An 18801-nucleotide genomic window follows, 5' to 3' on the forward strand; every position below is an offset into this window, starting at 1 on the left:
CCATTGGCATCGATTGCCAAAATGGGCGAAAGTCTTAGAAGGCCAATATAACTTGTGTTCCTCCATAAATTGTGTATTTCTCAACTTGAGAGTGGAATGCAATACACATATCCAACGGTAAATACTTGGAGGAAGACAAACTATATTGAGGCCCAAAGATTGCCAAAAGAATGATATGCCACAAAGGCATAACAAAGAGAGAAACAAGCACTCAAGCAATCAAACGATACCAATTGAAGCAAGCTATCAAAAGATACCAATTGAAACAACTAGTCTAATGATCCTACATGCCACATGAATAAAAGATATTATGATATGAGCAAAGGAGTGTTCTAGAGAAACTAGAGAAGCTCCCCTTGTTTTGTGCACAATTTAGTTTTGCGATTGCATACAACGAGCACAAAATAGGATTGTCACTCCCCCAAGATCAATAGAACCTCACGACAAGTGCAAGAGACCAACGAAGCGTTCTAAAAGACACTAGTGAAGCTCTCCATGATTTGTGCACTTCTTACAATATTTGCATTAGGATACCGAGTGCACAAAATAGGATCATCACTCCCCGAAAATCAATAGAAACTCACAACAAGTGCAAGTGAGCATGTAGGAAACAAAGCCTAGCACTTGCAACAAACAAATGGTTGAGCAACATATAAAAGAGGCGACTTAAGAGTAGGCTCAACCAAAATGATGTGTGTGAGTCATGGCAAAGCACTTGAGAAGACTAATGTACGAATGAGCATTAAGCATCAACATAGTCTTGGATAGTGGAGATACAAGGTGCATGACATGTCCTCCCCACACACACCAAGCAAAAGGGTTCACAAGCACACTAAAAATGCAAAATGAATAACCAACACTTGTGACAACCCATGGTGAAGATAGAAGATGAAAGCCTCATCAAGACGAGGGATACCAATTAAGATGGCAAAAGCCTCGTAGAGATAAGCATGAGGAAAATAATCTTCACCACACAGGAGTGCATCAAGATGCAACGAGATAAGACATGCACTCAAGGCAAAAGCTTTCACGGAGCCACCAAAGAAATAACAAGAAAGACAAGGTGGACGTGAAAGAAAGGATATCATCTAGAGATGTAATTTCTCTCAAGTGTATAAGGTTCTAGGTAGACGAGATCATGATGATATATATCTACAAAGAAGGATGTACACCCGAAATAGTTACAACACGAAGGAACAAGATATCCAAAAGGAAGTCATAGATATACCAATAAGATATTTGCTTGGAAGCATAGCACATGGCTAGATATGGTCTTATTGTACATAAATGAATTCCTACCACACAACCATCAAAGACATCACAACTAGCAACAAGAGATCATTGTTGGGATGCTTTGAGAAAGGAAACAAGTATCACAAGAGAGAATGAATAACATGCCATGATACAACCTACACAAGGTTGATGCAAGAAATGTGTGCATGAAGTATATGAAGATACTTGTTACCGAGTTAACATTGGAAGGATGTAGTAGATACCAATTGAAGGTACAAAGTAGTTCATTGATCATCCTAGCTTGACTCCAAAAAGCACATGGTGACAACACCTTCCTTGTGAGTGAGCCGAGCATCCAATGCATCTCCAATTGTTCCTAGAACAACAACACAAACAAAATGGTACCCAAACTCATTGGGACCAAAGAGTTAGAAACACCAACAATACATAGGACAAACTCCACATAAATATGTGCATATAGATATGGAAATGAAATTCATGCACATCTCATCCAATTTGAGACTTGGTGGAGTTTCCCCTATATATTGGGTCAAAGAGAGAAAGCATGCCACGGAAACTACATGAAGTTAATATGCATGCTCAAGACTTTCAAGAACCGATACCAAAATACAAGGAAATACCAAGTGAAAAGAATACCAAATGGAGAAATCATCACTTGGAAGATATCATTAAAAGATACATCAAGGAATGAGATATCCATTGGAACCCACAAAATGATATCAAACTCCCAAAAGAGAGGATGGTTCCAAACAAACCAAGCTCTCTACAAAGTTTCATGATGGCACAAGTACCAAAAAGAAACGGCTTGCCGTCCACCAACACACACTTAAAATGGATCACAAGTTTAGTGTTTTATAGAAAATAGGATAGCTCCCCCACGAGTTGTGCATTATAGAGAATTTGCATTTGAATACAAAATGCACAAGGTAGGATCACCACGTTCACTATATCAAGGAAAACACTAGACAAGATCAAGAAAACAACAAGATCCTCAAGTGGCACGGAAGGCAATGGGAGTTGACACAAACTTGGCAAGAGATAAGGCAAATAAAAAGCAAACGCCAACGTGAAGATGATCAATAATTTCTACCACACATAAGTGAGTACCAATTGTCAAAAGACAAGAAGTATTTGGAAATAATTCCCGGTGGTAGATAGCAAGGATATCCGACATCATCTTCACACCAAACACAAGCAAATTGCAACTTGTAGAGCTAACATGCCACGTAGGAACAAGATAATTTACAATATCAATTCTAGGTGACAATATCTCAAATGTACACATTTTCTAGGCTAGTAATATACATAGCATATTACTCCCCCATAATGTGATACCAATTAAAGAAAACTTAACAAGAGGCAAAAAGAGGATCCAACAAGAGATAATTAATGGACTATTTAGAATTTGAATTTCTCATGAGAAGACATACCACATAGTGACTAGATAAGCTTGCAATATCAATACTAGGTGGTATTCCTCATGTAAACACATTTATGGGACCGTGAGGTGCACAAAGCACATCACTCCCCCAAAATGGGATGTTCCATTAATCTCTCACAAGAGCCAACTAACATACAAACAAGATGCGCAAAGGCTCAACGCACTACACACACGTACATGATGTGCAAACCAACACACACATACTTGATTACTCAAGATAAGCAAATTGGAGGCACAACATATACAACCACATGCAAGGAACAAAACCAAAACATGCAAAGGGGCAAGTAACTTTCGATGTAAACAATTTAAGTACAAGTTACCGGAAGGAGGCACATTGGATCTAGAATAGAAACTTGATAACCCAATTGACTTGGCTTGAGACAATAAGAATGATGAAGTCCCCTTAAATCTTCATAATGTAGCCAAGTCTCCAATGCCCTCCAACAACACCTATTGATCAAGTTTGAGCTAGTTGGTCCCCAACCAAGTTGGGTCCTAAGAGGTTAGTCACAATAGGCTTGGCTACCCAAATGGTTCTTTTCTTGACACCACTTTGAGCACCAACAAATTTGGCAAACACATGGCCAACATTATCCTTCCCAAGAGAATAGATATCATCAATAATAATTGGGTTGGATAAGTTACCACTAGTGCATGAAGAGGCGAGGTGACCTTTCTCACGACATAAGTAGCAACGTCTACTCTTCACTTTCTTCTCACTTGATTTCTCAACTTGAGAAGCATTAGCTTGAGGATTCTTGGGAAGAGGACTTTCTTCAACTTGTGGTTGAGCATGAGATCGAACTTGTGGCCGCTTCCCTTGTTGCTTGTCACTAATGGCCTTCTTCTTCAATGGGCAAGATCTAACATGATGCCCTTCTACTTTGCACTTGAAGCAAACAATCTTGGCCGAATTCTTGACTTGTTCTTGGCCCTTCTTTTTGTTCATCTTGGACTTCTTCTTCTTGTTGGAGTTGAATCCAAGTCCACCTTTGTCATTGGGGGATTTTTGCACTCTCAAGATGTTGTTGAGTGTAAATTTCCCTTCATGACTCTTTTCCAAGTCTTTCTTCAAAGAAGTGACTTGGGCCTTGAGCTCTTTGATTTCCTCTACATGGTTAGTCTCAACACAAGCACTAGAGGAAGTATAAGCTTCATCGTTAGAGCAACAAGGCAAGGAAAGCAATTCATCACAAGATGTACCAACGTTATGCATGGATGAATCGCGAGGACTAGCACAAGGCAATATAGCATTTTGACTAAAAGTAGTGCTAGTGTCCACATGAGGCTCACTAGATGTTACCTTAGCAATCATGGCCTCATGAGCTATCTTTAGCACATTATGGGATACTAGAAGATCATCATGAGAGCTTGAGAGCTTTTCATGGCTTTCTTCCAATTTCCCATAATTGCTAGATAGCAACTCAAGTTGAGCCCGTAGCTCAACGTTCTCCTTTAAAATGGATGCTTCACAAGAAATAGAGTTAGTAGCACAAGCATCATCATTAACAACAAGAGGAGAAGGCAACTTGGCAAGCTCTTTTAAATAAGAAGCTTCAAGTTGAGCATGAGACTCGGTGAGTTTGATGAGCTCACCCTTGATGACCCTTGAGCCATTTTCGAGGTGCTCAAAATCCTCAAGGAGTCTAGCATGAGCAACTTCAAGCTTAGCATTTTTAGTTTCAAAAACATTGGCCACCTCAAGAGCTCTATCATGAGATTCCTTCACTCTAGATAACTCTAGAGCAAAAGTCTCCTCAAGAGATTCCTTGGTGGTTTGTTCAAGTTCAAGAGCTTGAGAGAGGTCCGCAATCTCATTAGCGTAATCACGCTCATGACCTTCCATTTTATCAATGGTGACCTCATGCTCCTCAAGACGAGATTCCAACTCATCAATATATTTCTTGCCCTCAATAGCAATAGACATGATTTCCATGAAGTTGGAACGAGCAATTTTATTCTTAAGAAGAGCTTTAAAAATTATTTCCCCCTTAACTTTTAAGGAGGCAACATCATCATTCTCTTCATCATAATCGACATCATCATCACTCTTGCCATCATCAATATTATCACAAGATATATTGGGATTCAAAGTGGGAGATACCTTTGAAGCCTTGGCCATAAGGCAAAAAGCAATAGATGATGATGTGGGATCCCTTGAAGCACCATTCAAGACCACATCTTGTTCCATGGAGTGTTGGGTTTCCTCTACATTGTTAGCACAACAACTCGAGGAAATACATGCATTTTTATCATGCCAACAAGACATAGCAAGCATATCATCATGAGATTTAGTCAAGCAATTTGTACATGATATGCAAGGACTATCAACACAAGCATGTGAAACATTTGGAGTGCTCGAAGTGCTAGAGTCCAAAGATGAAGCATCGCAACAAGAAAGTGATGAAGGATTATCAAAACTAAGCCCACTATCATCATTGCAATGAACACCACTACTCACCATGTCATTACCTTGTGGCAAACCACATGTAGGTGAAGTAGAAGAAGTTGAGAACACAACACGACCGGAGGTGGAGGGAGAACAATCATCCCCACAAAACTTGGACACGCCATATTTATCTTGAAGCTTTGTCCACAACTCATGAGCATCCCGGAAAGGCATGAGTTGAAATATAACTACATTGCTCAAAGCATCGAAAAGCATATTAGAAGCTTGAGCATTGAGATAAGAGTTTTTCTCATCCTCTAAAGATAATCTTTGGGGATCTTTTGGAGGAGAAAAACCCATATCTACAATTCGCTCTAAATTTGGGTCCATGACCCTAAAGAGATTAAGCATGCGAATTACCCAAACATCAAAATTTGTGCCATCGAAACTAAGTGTGTCACAGAATCCTAATCCCCTAGTCGACATCTTTACTCTCTAGGCGGTTAAGCCTAACAAAGAGAGACGAGGCTCTGATACCAATTGAAAGATCGTGGATGTCGCCTAGAGGGGGGGTGAATAGGCGCTTTAAAATAATTACGGTTGAGGCTTGAACAAATGCGGAATAAACCTAGCGGTTAATTTGTCAAGCACAAAACCTACAACAACTAGGCTCACCTATGTGCACCAACAACTTATGCTAAGCAAGAAAAACTACTTAGGTGATAGCAAGATATATGACAAGAAACAATATGGCTATCACAAAGTAAAGTGCATAAGTAAAGGGCTCGGGTAAGAGATAACCGAGGCACGCGGAGACGACGATGTATCCCGAAGTTCACACCCTTGCGGATGCTAATCTCCGTTTGGAGCGGTGTGGAGGCACAATGCTCCCCAAGAAGCCACTAGGGCCACCGTAATCTCCTCACGCCCTCGCACAATGCAAGATGCCGTGATTCCACTAAGGGACCCTTGAGGGCGGTCACCGAACCCGTACAAATGGCAACCCTTGGGGGCGGTCACCGAACCCGTACACTTTGGCAACCCTTGGGGGCGGTCACCGGAACCCGTCAAATTGCTCGGGGCGATCTCCACAACCTAATTGGAGACCCCGACGCTTGCCCGGAGCTTTACACCACAATGATTGAGCTCCGAACACCACCAACCGTCTAGGGCGCCCAAGCACCCAAGAGGAACAAGCTCAAGGGTACCAAGCACCCAAGAGTAATAAGCTTCTCAACTTGTAACTTCCACGTATCACCGTGGAGAACTCAAACCGATGCACCAAATGCAATGGCAAGGGCACACGGAGTGCCCAAGTCCTTCTCTCTCAAATCCCACCGAAGCAACTAATGCTAGGGAGGAAAATGAGAGGAAGAACAAGAAGGAGAACACCAAGAACTCCAAGATCTAGATCCAAGGGGTTCCCCTCACATAGAGGAGAAAGTGATTGGTGGAAATGTGGATCTAGATCTCCTCTCTCTTTTCCCTCAAAAACTAGCAAGAATCCATGGAGGGATTGAGAGTTAGCAAGCTCGAAGAAGGTCAACAATGGGGGAAGAACACGAGCTCAAAGGATAAGGTTCATTGGGGAAGAAGACCCCCTTTTATAGGTGGGGAAAAATCCAACCGTTATGGTCACAGCCCGCACCGAGCGGTACTACCGCTCCAAGGAGCGGTACTACCGCTAGGGCGGTAGTAGCCCTTTGAAACACAACAGCGAGGAGGCAAAAAAGCCAGAAGAACCGTCGGAGCGGTAGTACCGCTTGACCTCACGGTACTACCGCTAGGGGTAGCGGTACTACTGCTAAGGGTAGCGGTACTACTGCTTGCGAGCGGTACTAAAAAATTACATCCGTGCCTACCACCGCTGGACTTGTGACGAGTTTTTGGTCCCGAGCGGAAGTAGCCACGGAAGTAGCCGCGGTAGTACTGCTCCAAGCGGTAGTACCGCTCCCAAGAGCGGTAGTAAAAAATTACATCCGCTCCTGTCCGCGGTAGTACCGCTGCAGCCTTTTCAGAACACCAAAACTGACACAACTTCTGCAAACGGACTCCGAATTCGACGAAACCAAGTTTGTTGGAAAGCTAGCGACAAGGGCTAACACAATCTTGATAGAAATACCAATAAGAAGCAAATGAGAAAAGGCCCAAAAGAAAATGGTGAGAACCCTTCCTCGGATAAGACCGGTAAAACCTCCAACATCGAAAACATCATAGAAGACGCATGCAAACTCCGTTTTCGATGAACTCAAGCTTGTCATCAAGATGACCATAAGCTCTAAGACTCACAAAGAGAACCAAACAAGAACCAAGAAACATGATGCAAGGATGCAATGGTTTGAGCTCTCGACGAACGATACGATCAAGCTACTCACTTGAGAGCCCCCCTTGATAGTACGGCTATCGATCCTATAACCCGGTCTCCCAACTACCACCATGAGACCGGTAAAATAGAAAACCTATCAAGGGCAAACCTTTGCCTTGCACATGGTCCACTTGAGCTAGATGATGACGATCTTGACTCCCTCAAGTTGGACCACCTTTCTTGATTGCGTTGGCTCGATGAAGACTAGATGATTACTCCCCCATAGTCCACTATGGGTGAGCCACTCTTCGGCACATCTTCACAAGTCCATTGTCACCACAATGGACGGCAAGCTTCAAGCACTTGATCTCTTCGTGATGCTCCACTTGAACTTGCACACGGCAATCTTGATGACGATCACCACTTGATGTCATCCTCTCCATGGGTTGAGTGATATCTTCCTCTTGACGCAAGCCCATGAACACGTACCTAACCCCACATAGAACTCTCACATAGACCATGGGTTAGTACACAAAGCACAATGGACAATGCTTACCATACCATGGGATCACTTGATCCCTCTCGGTACATCTTCTACGCTTTGAGTTGATCAACTTGATTCACTCTTTAGTCTGATCAACCTAGAATCTTTCCAACTCTCTTCATTTGGATGATGTCTTGAAGGTAAACATGAATGATCACACAATCTTATTCTTCAAGACATGCTTGCAATAGGCTCAACTCTCACATGACCAATCTTTGGATAATTCCTTAATAGAACCTTGGTCAACACAAACTCTCCTTGAAACCAACACATGTACTCCAAGAAAAGCCTATGGACAAAACCTTCAAATATGACTCAAGGCAACCATTAGTCCATAGAGATTGTCATCAATTACCAAAACCAAACATGGGGGCACCACATGTTCTTTCAATATGTTTGATTCCTTGCAATAGTTTTGCGATATAAAGATGGTGATATTAGAGTCATGCTAGTGAGTAGTTGTGAATTTGAGAAATACTTGTGTTGAAGTTTGTGATTCCCGTAGCATGCACGTATGGTGAACCGTTAGGTAACGAAGTCGGAGCATGATTTATTTATTGATTGTCTTCCTTATGAGTGGCAGTTGGGGACGAGCGATGGTCTTTTCCTACCAATCTATCCCCTTAGGAGCATGCGCGTAGTACTTTGTTTCGATAGCTAATAGACTTTTGAAATAAGTGTGTGAGTTCTTTATGACTAACGTTGAGTCCATGGATTATACGCACTCTCACCCTTCCATCATTGCTAGCCTCTTCGGTACCGTGCATTGCCCTTTCTCACCTCGAGAGTCGGTGCAAACTTCGCCGGTGCATCCAAACTCCATGATATGATACACTCTGTCACACATAAGCCTCCTTATATCTTCCTCAAAACAGCCACCATACCTACCTATCATGGCATTTCCATAGCCATTCCGAGATATGTTGCCATGCAACTTCCATCATCATCATATACATGACTTGAGCATTCATTGTCATATTGCTTTGCATGATCGTAAGATAGCTAGCTTGATATTTTCATGGCTTGTCCATTTTTTGATATCTTTGCTACGCTAGATCATTGCACATCCCGGTACACCGCCGGAGGCATTCATATAGTCATACTTTGTTCTAGATATCAAGTTGTAATATTGAGTTGTGAGTAAATAAAAGTGTGATGATCATCATTATTTGAACATTGTCCCATGTGAGGTTATCAAAATAAAAGTGGCCAAAGAAGCCCCCCCCCCCCAAAAAAAAGAGAGGCCAAAGAAGCCTACAAAAAAAGAAAAAAAAGAGAAAAAAAATAAAAAATGAGAGAAAAGAGAGAAGGGACAATGTTACTATCCTTTTACCACACTTGTGCTTCAAAGTTATCACTTTCATATACTAGTGGGAATTTTCATTATAGAACTTGGCTTGTATATTCCAACGATGGGCTTCCTCATGCCCTAGGTCTTCATGAGCAAGCAAGTTGGATGCACACCCACTTAGTTTCTTTTTGAGCTTTCATACACTTATAGCTCTACTGCATCTGTTGCATGGCAATCCCTACTCCTCGCATTGACATCAATTGATGGGCATCTCCATAGCCCATTGATTAGCCGTGTCGATGTGGGACTTTCTTCCTTTTTGTCTTCTCCACACAACCTCCACCATCATATTCTATTCCACCTATAGTGCTATATCCATGGCTCACGCTCATGTATTGCGTGAAAGTTGAAAAGGTTTGAGAACATCAAAAGTATAAAACAATTGCTTGGCTTGTCATCGGGGTTGTGCATGATTTGAATATTTTGTGTGGTGAAGATGGAGCATAGCCAGACTATATGATTTTGTAGGGATAACTTTCTTTGGCCACGTTATTTTGAAAATACATGATTGCTTTATTAGTATGCTTGAAGTATTATTGTCTTAATGTCAAATGATAGACTATTGCTTTGAATCACTCGTGTCTTAATATTCATGCCATGATTAGATTACATGATCAAGATTATGCTAGGTAGCATTTCACATCAAAATTATCTTTTTTATCATTTACCTACTCGAGGACGAGCAAGAATTAAGCTTGGGGATGCTGATACGTCTCCGTCGTATCTATAATTTTTGATTGTTCCATGCCAATATTCTATAACTTTTACATACTTTTGGCAACTTTTTATACTACTTTTGGGGCTAACATATTGATCTAGTGCTCAGTGCCAGTTCCTGTTTGTTGCATGTTTTTTGTTCCGCAGAAAATCCATATCAAACGGAGTCCAAACGGGATAAAAACTTACGGAGATTTTTTTTGGAATAAATGTGAATTTTGGGAAGTGGAATCAACGCGAGACGATGCCCGAGGGGCCCACGAGGGTGAGGGGCGTTCCCTGGGCCCTCGTGGCCACTCCGTAAGGCGGTTGGTGCCCTTCTTTCGCTGCAAGAAAGCCAATATCCAGATAAAAATCGTGTCAAAATTTCAACCCAATCGGAGTTACGGATCTCCGGGAATTTAAGAAACGGTGAAAGGGCAGAATCAGGGAGCGCAGAAACAGAAGGAAACAGATAGAGAGATCCAATCTCGGAGGGGCTCTCGCCCCTCCGCCGCCATGGAGGCCATGGACCAGAGGGAAACCCTTCTCCCATCTAGGGGGAAGGTCAAGGAAGAAGAAGAAGAAGAAGAAGAAGAAGAAGAAGGGCTCTCTCCCCCTCTCTCCCGGTGGCGCCGAAACGCCGCCGGGGCCATCATCGCGACAACGATCTACACCAACAACTTCACTGCCGTCATCACCAACTCTTCCCCCGTCTATGCAGCGTTGTAACCCCTCTTTTACCCGCTGTAATCTCTACTTAAACATGGTGCTCAACGCTATATATTATTTCCCAATGATGTATGGCTATCCTATGATGTTTGAGTAGATCCGTTTTGTCCTATGGGTTCATTGATGGTCGTGATTGGTTTGAGTTGCATGTTTTATTATTGGTGCTGTCCTATGGTGCTCTCTGTGTCGCGCAAGCGTGAGGGATCCCTGCTGTAGGGTTTGCAATATGTTCATGATTTGCTTATGGTGGGTGGCGTGAGTGACAGAAGCACAAACGCGAGTAAGTAGGTTGTTTGCGTATGGGAATAAAGAGGACTTGATACTTTAATGCTATGGTTGGGTTTTACCTTAATGATCTTTAGTAGTTGCGCATGCTTGCTAGAGTTCCAATCATAAGTGCATATGATCCAAGGAGAGAAAGTATGTAGCTTATGCCTCTCCCTCATATAAAATTGCAATAGTGATTACCGGTCTAGTTATCGATTGCCTAGGGACAAATAACTTTCTTGTTGACAAAACCTCTCTATTAAAACTAACTTAGTTGTGTCTTTATCTAAACAGCCCCTACTTTTCATTTACGCGCTCTTTATTATCTTGCAAACCTATCCAACAACACCTACAAAGTACTTCTAGTTTCATACTTGTTCTAGGTAAAGCGAACGTTAAGCGTGCGTAGAGTTGTATCGGTGGTCGATAGAACTTGAGGGAATATTTGCTCTACCTTTAGCTCCTCGTTGGGTTCGACACTCTTACTTATCGAAAGAGGCTACAACTGATCCCCTATACTTGTGGGTTATCAAACCACCTTGGAACATTTTTCCTAAAAAACTTATTCCTCTGAAATTTTCTGAAATTTTTAGTGGCTCAAAATAAAAGTCAACAAAACTCAACAAAATTGATAGCAACTACTCCCACAAGTTCCTAGAGGCCATATCAAGTAACAAAACCACTTTGAACCATATAAATTTGACATGCAAGCTCAAGAACATGGTCACTATAGCAACAAAAATTTGCAATGTATAAAGCACTAGAGAAAAAACTAATTGGACCATTGGAGGAGTCACAAACCAATGGCCAATCCCCCAAAACAGTTTCGGAAATGAAGCTTGAGCAAGGAGATAAAAAAATGGCAGCAAGATGAGCAAGAACAGGGGTTTGAACAATGGAGTGATTTTTTCTGGTGGAAGACGAAGTGCATGGGTGGCTGGAATAACTGAGGGGGCCTACCCCCTGGGCGCGCCCTGTGAGCTTGTGGCTCACAGGTGCACCCCCCGGGGTGTGTTCAGAACATTTGGAGAACTTTTATTTTCTGGTCATTTTTTATTGCACAGGTAATTTAGAAAACAACATAATCAGGCTATTTTTACTTTATTAATTCTAAATAACAAAATATAAAAAGTGGGTACAGAAAATTGTGTTTACTAAATTCATCCATCACTTGCCCGTCAAAAGGAATCCATTAATAAGGTTGATCAAGTCTTATTAACAAACTTCTTCCGAATGAGATGAAACTGGAGAATCTTCGTATAAAACTAGGTTACCTCAACGGAGATATGCATGTCCCCAATAATAAGAATTTCATATTTCTTTTTGACAATAGGAATAGGGAATTCAAAACCTCCAATAGCAATTCTTGAAATTTTTCCAATAGAGTTGATGCTATTCACTTGAGGTTGTTTCTTCGGAAAGTGTACCGTATGCTCATTACCATTAACATGAAAAGTGACATTGCCTTTGTTGCAATCAATAATGGCCCCTGCAGTATTCAAAAAGGGTCTACCAAGGATGATCAACATACTGTCGTCCTCGGGTATATCAAGAATAATAAAGTCCGTTAAGATAGTAACATTTGCAACTACGACATGCACATCCTCACGAATACCGATGGATATAGTAGTTGATTTATCAGCCATTTGCAAAGAGATTTCAGTTGGTATCAACTTATTCAAATCAAGTCTTCGATACAAAGAGAAAGTCATAACACTAATACCGGCTCCCAAATCACACAAAGCAGTTTTAACATAATTTCTTTTAATGGAGCATGGTATAGTTGGTATTCTTGGATCTCCTAGTTTCTTTTGTATTCCACCCTTAAATGTATAGTTAGCAAGCATGGTGGAAATTTCAGCTTCCGGTATCTTTTTTTATCTGTAACAATATCTTTCATATACTTAGTATAAGGAGACATTTCCAGAATACGAGTCAGACGAACGCGCAAAAAGACAGGTCTAAGCATTTCAACAAAGCATTGAAACTTTATTCTTTGAAGCTTTAGGAGAAAAGGGCATGGGTTTTTGAACCCATGGTTCTCTTTCTTTACCATGTTTCCTAGCAATGAAGTATCTCTTATCATATCTTTTATTCTTAGGTTGTGGGTTATCAAGATCAACAGCGGGTTCTATCTCCACATCATTATCATTATTAGGTTGAGCATCATCATTATCATTATTACTAGGTTCATGTTCATCACCAGATTGTGTTTCAGCATCGGAAATAGAAATATCATTTGGATTTTCAGGTGTGTCTAGAGTAGGTTGATACGTCTCCAACGTATCTATAATTTATGAAGTATTCATGTTGTTATTTCATCATTTTTGGATGTTTTACAATCATTTTATAGCAACTTTATATAATTTTTTGGGACTAACCTATTGACCCAGTGCCCAGTGCCAGTTGTTGTTTTTTGCTTGTTTTTTATATCGCAGGAAATCAATATCAAATGGAGTCCAAACACCGCGAAACTCCATGGAGATTTTTTATGGACCAGAAGGAACCCAATGGGCCAGAGCTGCACCTAGGGGTGCCCCGAGGGGGGCACAACCCACCAGGGCGCGCCAGGCCCCCCTGGCGCGCCTAGGTGGGTTGTGCCCACCTCGGTGGCCTCTCGCACCCCTTCTTTGCACTATAAATTCCCAAATATTCCGAAACCCATGGGGGTTAACCTAGATCAGAAGTTCCGCCACCGCAAGGTCTCTGTATCCGCGAAAACCAATCTAGACCCCGTTCCGGCACCCTGCTGAAGGGGGAATCATCTCCGGTGGCCATCTTCATCATCTCGGCAGCCACCACGATGAGGAGGGAGTAGTCCACCCTCGGGGCTGAGGGTTTGTACCAGTTGCTATGTGTTTAATCTCTCTCTCTCTCTCTCTCTCTCTCGTGATCTATATCATGGGCTTTGTTAATATAGATGGATCATATGATGTTTCTACCCTCTATACTCTTGTTATGATGAATTGAATCTTTACCCTTTGAAGTTTTGTCTTGTCGGATTGAATATTCAGAGATAAGAACACATGATATATATCTTGCGGTATGAATACTTGAGGTGACAATTGGGGTATCATATTGATTCACTTGATATGTGTCTTGGCATTCAACTCGTGGATTCCCGCGGTGATATTGGAGTAAACTATGCATAGGGGTTGATGCACGTTTTTCTCCGGTAGAAACTTTGGGGTCCCCTCGTAGTTCCTTGTGATGGATTGAGTATTATGAATATGAATTTGCTTTGGTGTTATTCTAGTACAAACTCTAGGATAGATCGAACGGAAAAATAGCTTTGTGTTATTTTAGTACGAACTCTTGAATAGATCAAACGAAAAGAATAGCTTTGAGGTGGTCTCGTACCCTACAAACAATATCTATCTTTTGTTCCCCGCTAATAGGAACTCGGGAGTGATTCTTTATTACACTTTGAGGGATAATCATATGATCCAACTATGTTAGCATTGTTGAGAGGTTGCACTAGCGAAAGTACGGACCCTAGGCCTCATTTTTAAGCATTGCTATACCGTTTTTGTGCCCGTTTACTATTTGCTACCTTGCTGTTTTTATTTATTCAGATTATAAACATATATTTCTACCATCCATATTACACTTTTCTCACAATCTCTTCGCCGAATTAGTGCACCTATACAATTTTCCATTGTATTGGGTGTGTTGGGGACACAAGAGATTTCTTGTATTTTGTCGGTGTACAAAAGTAGGGGCTCTCCTTTTGACCCCTCTACTTGTGCACGGGCAGTCAGAGCCGCGCCTGCGGCCACACTTAGCAGGGCAAAGGGAGGAACCAGAGGCACAAGACGGGCAGAGCAACGCCAAGACCAGAGATGCAAAGAGCAAGAGGGCGAGGCGAACTCCCCCGGCAAGACCCTTGCCGGGGCGGACTCCGCGGCCCCAGCAAGAGCCTTGCCGGGGCAACTTGCCCAACGCCAACAGAGCGCGGCACCCTTGAGCCCAAGGGTTCCAACGCCATCAACCACATTGGCACGCCAACAGAGCGCGACACCCTTGAGCCCAAGGGTTCCAACGCCATCAACCACATTGGAACCAAGGCTCGGGAGGCACCTCCATTGTGGCATGCAGATCTTTGTGAAGATCATAAGCACACAAGATCAGATGAGGACCAGAAGACGACAATCCTCGGCGAGATCCTAGCCGAGGAAATCCACAAGACCCCCAGCGGACGATCGCGATGCCGCGGCAAGACCCTTGCTGAGGCCCCGGCAAGCCCCTTGTCGAGGACACCTGCGGAGCCACGGCCAGGCTCACGTCTGCCAAGGCTCCACCGCCGTTCCCATATAGCTGCCAGCCCAACTAGCTGAGCAGGCACCTGCGTGGCGACGCACAGCCTCCAGGCCAACTCAGCAAGCACCTGCGTGGTAGCATGCAGATCTTCATGAAGACTCTGCCACCGCGCCAGCCCATCAGCCAGCCAACGTGGCGCTACAACACCTCATCAGCTCGGACGCGCGTTGGAGCCAGACGAGGCGGCGACAGCTGGGACGAGCTTCCTCGCCATCCCCGATAAAGCAAGGAGGGCACGTCGGCAGCGCATTAAACGTGTTTGTCCGACGGTGCCAGAGGATAAACTTAGCCACTGTATACCTTTCCACCTCCTGTGTGCCACTGTGGCGACCCCTTTTATCTATAAAAGGAGGCCCGAGGCGTACAGGAGAAGGATTCAGATCTTTTGGACAACACACGCACACACCACAGCTAGTTCAAGAACTCAAGAACACTCAAATATACACCAAAGCAGGACTAGGGTATTACGCATCCTTGCGGCCCGAACCTGGGTAAACGATCTTTGTGCTGGCTACCAGACCCGCTCTTTGCACAACCCCGCGCCCGCCAACCGTAGAAGGGATCCCAGTGATTTAATAGGTGTCGTTTCCACCGACATCTTTGGCGCGCCAGGTAGGGGAGCGCAGTTGTGAAAATCCGGTCTAGCAGTTAGTCTTGCAGTTCTTCATCGCCATGGCTCCCAAGAAGAAGACGATCACGGCGATCGGTTCATCGGGAGCCGAACGGCCCGTACCAGTGCGGGCGAGTGGTGGGGCGGTCGCGGACGGAAGCCGAGGCGCGACCCGCGAACACCCACATCGCTCTGGCAGTCAAAGCCAGGCGAGCGGTGTCGTTCGTGCGTGGGACGACGGGCCGCACACCGCCAAATCCAAAGACGGAGCCGGGCCTCCCACAGGCGGCGCGGGGCCCTCCAAGGGCGGCGTCGTGCCACCCATGGGTGGCGCGGTGACCTCCAAGATGCCTACGCCGGCGCCCACGACACGCTCTTCCCAGGTTGTGCACGACGAGCCGCGTCACTACACTGGTGATCCCGGGCGCCGCCGTGGAAAGAGTCATGTGCCTTACTCGCGGGACATAGAAGACCAGCAAGCACGCCGAGGCGCTGGCAAAAACGGCGCGTAGCCGCAGGGCATAGAGCTCCTTCTAACGTAGTTAGAAGTCGGAGCGCATCACGGTCCACGCAGCTTTCGCCGCCACCCACGCCAGCAGAAGCTTTGGCGCGCGCGCAGTTGTTCCTCGACTTTCCTACTGCTGCGAAAAAGCTTGACGAGTGGAGAGCCACTATCCGGAGCCTCGTCGGCGTTGCCAACAAAGATGAGCCGCGGCCAGCAGGGCCCTCGAGCCGGCGCTCCGTCGAATCACCGCACCGGTGCACTCTCCTCCCCCGCACCGGCCACTGCGGGCGTCGGTCCGTCATGACGACGCATGTGATAACATTTCCATAGCGTCGTCCGACCCACGGACCCACCGCGACCAGCGCCAAGTTCTTCGGGAGCGAGCCCATGAAGACGCTCGAACCACCATCGAGCGCCGGCGTGAAGCACGCCACCAGTCAGGTAGGCGGGCGGGGCCCACTATGGACCACCCGGCACCGGGAGGCTCCGGCGGCCTACCCTACGAGGTGGGTTGCCCAGCCTTTACCCGTGAGCTGCGGCAGTTCTAGTGGCCCGCCCACCGCATGTTCAAGCCCGACGTCGGTGAGAAGTACAACGGCAAGACCCACCCGTCGGAGTTCCTCAGCATCTACACCATTGCGATGCAAGCTGCCGGAGCTCGCGACGACAAGGTGCTTGTCAATTACTTCCCGTTGGCACTTAAACCCAATGTCATGTCATGGTTGATGCACTTGCCAGCGGATTCCATTTTTTCTTGGTCGGATTTGTGTCATGAGTTCGTTGGCGCCTTCACTGGAGGCCACCAAGCTCATGGCCAGGCAAGTGATTTGCATATCATCCCCCAGAAGGAAGGTGAAAGCCTGCGCAAGTACATACAGAGGTTCAGCCGAGTGCAGTACAACATTCCAGATGTTCATCCCGCCGCCGTGATCAGCACATTCCATCAGAATGTGCGCAACCGCAAGATGCGTGAAGAGCTGGCGATGAACAAGGTCAAAGATGTGGCCGAACTTTATGTCTTGGCCGTCAGATGCGCTCGAGCTGAAGAGGGGAGGAAGTACCCCGGCAAGGACACCGGTGCGGAAACCGACTCCACAGACGAAGATACAACCGCCCCGACGAAGAAGGGCCGGCGCCGCAACAGGAAGCGCAAGGGAAAGACCGTGCTTGCCGCCGAGGGATCCGAGGACACCGGCGCTGCCAAAAAGGCCAAGGCAGACGACCCCGACAAGGAAATTGCCGGGTGCGCCGCTTGTCGGGCCTTGGCGGATGCCGACAAGCCAGGAGGCTCCGACAAGCAGTACTGGAAGATCCACCGCACCAAGGGCCACGACCTCCAGAACTGCCGGCAAGTCGAGCTGCTCGCTGAGAAGCAAAAAGCCGAGTATGAGAGGCAGGATAAGGAGAAGGGTCAGGATGGTGCCGAGGGATCCGGCAAGAAGCGCGGCGGCCAAGGAGGTCGCCGCGGCAAGGATAACCAGCAAGAGAGGCCCGCCCGGGGCCGCGACAAGAAGCAAGAAGACGATGGTCATGACGAGGATGACGAATCCGATGAGCATGAGTTCCAGAAGGCTACAGAGGCCATGTGCGTCGACGGTGGCGCCTCGCTGCACACCTCTCACCGCCGGCTCAAGCAGTGGGCGCGTGAGATCACAGTAGCGGAACCACCAGTCGATGCTCAAAAGCCACTGAAGTGGTCCAGCACACCTATCATCTTTGACACCGAGGACCACCCTGATCGCACAACTGCGGTCGGGTGTTTGCCGTTGTTGGTTTCGCCGACAATACGCAACCTCAAGGTGACAAAGATGTTAGTTGACAGCGGGGCCGGTCTGAACTTGATCTCGCCTGTTGTGATCAAATGGCAGCAAATCCCTGATGGAGACCTCGAAGAGACGGGCACGTTTCAAGGGGTCAACCCGCGAAGGAATCAGCCAAAGGGTAAGGTCACGCTGCCCGTGACGTTTGGAGGCGAGCTGAACTAAAGGACGGAGAGGATTGTTTTCGACATAGCCGAGATCCCCTTGCCCTACAACGGGATCCTCGGCCGCCCAGCGCTAGCCAAGTTCATGGCGGCCTCACACTACGCTTACAACACGCTAAAGATGCCTGGGCCGATGACCACTATCACCGTCCCCTCCGACAAGAAGGATGCGCTGATCTGTGCTGACCAACTTTACCGGGAGGCAGTCGTAGCAACTGCCGCCAAGGCACTTGCTCCTGCCGCTGAAGTCCCGGGGAGGAAGAAGACCGGTAAGACCTCTCGCACCCACTCCGGCAAGCGCACCTCTTCGGAGTGTAGTGCTCCCGTCGAGGACGTGCCAGAGAGCTCCACCGGCAAGAGCAAGAAATCCAGAGCTGCACCACCAGAGGCCAAGAAGGTG

Source organism: Triticum aestivum, chromosome 4D (assembly GCF_018294505.1).
Source record: "Triticum aestivum cultivar Chinese Spring chromosome 4D, IWGSC CS RefSeq v2.1, whole genome shotgun sequence".
NCBI lineage: Eukaryota > Viridiplantae > Streptophyta > Magnoliopsida > Poales > Poaceae > Triticum > Triticum aestivum.